Source organism: Camelus ferus, chromosome 5 (assembly GCF_009834535.1).
Source record: "Camelus ferus isolate YT-003-E chromosome 5, BCGSAC_Cfer_1.0, whole genome shotgun sequence".
NCBI classification, from domain to species: domain Eukaryota; kingdom Metazoa; phylum Chordata; class Mammalia; order Artiodactyla; family Camelidae; genus Camelus; species Camelus ferus.
In genome coordinates, this window is record NC_045700.1 from 62047144 (window position 1) to 62050209 (window position 3066).

Sequence of the window (3066 nt, forward strand, 5' to 3'; positions counted from 1 at the left end):
TGGTTTGAGCTCATTCATTCTCACAGTTTTAGCTATTGTCTGCCTCCGGGCCTCCTAAAATTTATGTCCACCGACCTTTTCTTTCTGGAACTCCATGTCTCCATTTCCAGTTAGCTGCACGCTGTACATGTTCACCAATTTCTTATTTTCAGGTCCTTCAGTCCCAAACTGTCCCACCAAACTTATCATTTCCCTTTTGAGATATCTCTCTCTCACACAATCTTCATTTCCATTTAAAGATATCATTTTCAAAGCTAGAAAATAATCTTAGAAAATGAAGAAAATGATCACCGGGTCACCCTTCTCCTCCCCTTCTCCACATTCAGAAGTCAGTTATTCATTCAACAAATATCGAACACAAGTTGTGGGTCAGGGACTTGGATAGGCCCTGAGGGTAAAATTGTAAGCAAAACCATCTGGTTCCTGTCCTCTTGGGGTTTATCCTTTATTCCTGTCCCTCAGCTCTTTCTGTTCTGTGTAAAGATACCAGCACATCCTCTCCTCTCTGCCTTCGCAGCCATTGCTGCGGTCTGGGTCTCAGCGTTTCCTGCTGTGACAGTGAATAACCACAGGGTTGGTTTCTGTGCCTCTATTGTCTTTCCCTCCAGTCAGTCTGCGTTGCAGACGGAGCCTCTTCTCTCCTAGACACATGCGGGTTTGCATCACTGCTTAATCTGCGCTTGAACATCTTTGTTGGATCTCCTGGGCTGACAAAGTAAGGTGTATAATCCTTAGTGAGACATCTTCGCCCCGAGTTACCTCTCCATTTGCATTTCCTTCCTCTTTCCTTCTCTGCACCTGCCTCATGTTCCAGGCACAGAAGAGCTTTTAACCATATCCTGATCACGTGGCTTTCATGTTCCCGTTTGAAAACCATCTGCACATTTCAGGGTTTGGTGAACACTGTTTTTTTTTTAAATCAAGTATAGTCAGTTTACAATGTTGAGTCAATTTCTGGTGTACAGCATAATAGTTCAGTCGTATATATACATACATATGTTTTCATATTCCTTTTCATTATAGGTTACTACAAGATATTGAATATGGCTCCCCGTGCTATACAGTACAAACTTGTTGTTTATCTATTTTATATATAGTAGTTAGTATATGCAAATCTCAAACTCCCAATTTATCCCTCCCCACCCATAACCGTAAGTTTGTTTTCTATGACTGAGTCTGTTTCTGTGTGGTAAATAAGTTTGCGTGTCTTTTTTTTTTTTTTTTTTTTTAGATTCCACATATGCATGATATCTTAAAATATTTTTCTTTCACTTTCTGGCTTACTTCACTTGGAATGATGATCTCCAGGTCCATCCATGTTGCTACAGATGGCATTATTTTATTTTTTATAGCTGAATAGTATTCCATTGTGTAAATACACCACAGCTTCTTTATCCAGTCCTCTGTTGATGGACATTGAGGTTGCTTCTGTTTAGAAGACATTCAGTATCACTCCTTCTATGAAGCCTTTCCTGATTCCCCATGCTTCCCTTTTCAGGGCTTCCCTTCTGCTTCATGTATTGCTTTATCAGATTTATGAGTTACTTCTTGTGTTACCCACATCCATGATACAATGTTTATTATTTCCAGTTTTAGTTTCTTGCAGATGAACCGAGAGGCATGAATACTTTTGAAATATTCCAGGTGCAGAGTCCTTATAGATTTTTATGTTTTTTTCCCAGTCTTTTTTGCATTGTATGTGTATTGTATTTCTTTTAGCAGGTCACCTTTATCTAGAATTTTTCCAAAGCAGTTAATCAATTTTCCCCCTAAATATAGTAGTTTTTAGTATATTCAAAGAATTATACAACCATTACTACAGTTAATTTTAGAACGTATTCATTATTTCAAAAAGGAATTCCCATGCCACTAACAGTCACTCTCCATTTATTCCTAAACTTCTAGCCCTAGGCAACCACCAATCTATTTTCTGTCTCTGTGGATTTGCCTGTTTGGGACATTTTGTGTAAGTGGAATCATACCTTTACATGATTGGTGCTTGTGTCTGGCTTTTGCACTTGAAAACTTAATGTTTTCAAGATTCATCCATACACTGCATGTATCTTTATGGCTGAATAATATTTCATTGTATGGATAAGCCATATCTTTTTATCCATTCATTAGTTGATGGAGTTTTGAATTATTTCCACTTTTGACAATTATGAATAATTTTGCTGTGAGCATTTCTGTGAGTTTTTGTGGTTTGGTTTTAATAGAAATTACACTTTCTTTTTGAACTCTTACTTGCATTATGGTTAGGAGCAAATGTGTATTCTGGAGTTAGACTGTTTGTGTTCAGATTTTCAACTTACTATCTGTATGACTTTGGAAAACTTTCTTAGCTTCTTTGGGCCTCAGTTTTCTCACCTCTAAAAGGGGGACAATAACAGCGTCTACTACATAGGATTGTTGTTAAGTGGATTAATTTATATAAAATGTATGGAACAATGCCAGGAACATAGTGACTGGTCTATAAATATTTGCTAACAATGTAATTGTTTATGTAATATTTATTGAATTACGTAATTCTGGTCACAGATTATAGAAATGATCCCTGAAAGTATAGTCTTCACATAATTCTAATAGCAGATGCAGCTGGTAAAACAAGATTGGGAACAAACGCAACTGTTTCTTGATAAACTTAAATTGTGGGCTCATTCAGTGTGCGGTCACATCTGTCACAATGGACACAATGGAAATGGAAAATTGTTAATTAAGTTAACCCTGTGGGAGGTTTAAAGGAAGGTCAGTTAAGAGGGCTTCTTCCATGTTGGGATTGCTCACAAAGATAAGGTTAAAAATTGGAACTTAGATAAACTTGCAGATGGATCGTTGCCTTGCATCTTTATATACTTTATTATTTATTTTGGTTCTGCATTTAGAAAGGAGAGAAACATGCATTCAGGAGGGAATTGTGTCTAGAAGCATCTAAGTTCCCTCATGTTAAATAAGACCAGCAGTACCAACTCCATCTATTTCGCAAGGCTGTTTTGAGGGTCGATGAAGATGCATTGTGAAATCTGTGAACTGGAAGTTATTTTTTTTAATTATTTTGAGGAATAATTA

General features: G+C 37.0%; 1 pseudogene; it reads right to left on the reverse strand.

Moving 5' to 3' along the window:
* Window positions 1–2486: 2486 nt before the first annotated feature.
* LOC116663924 lies at window positions 2487–2570 on the reverse strand (annotated as a pseudogene).
* Between the last annotated feature and the right edge of the window lie 496 nt (window positions 2571–3066).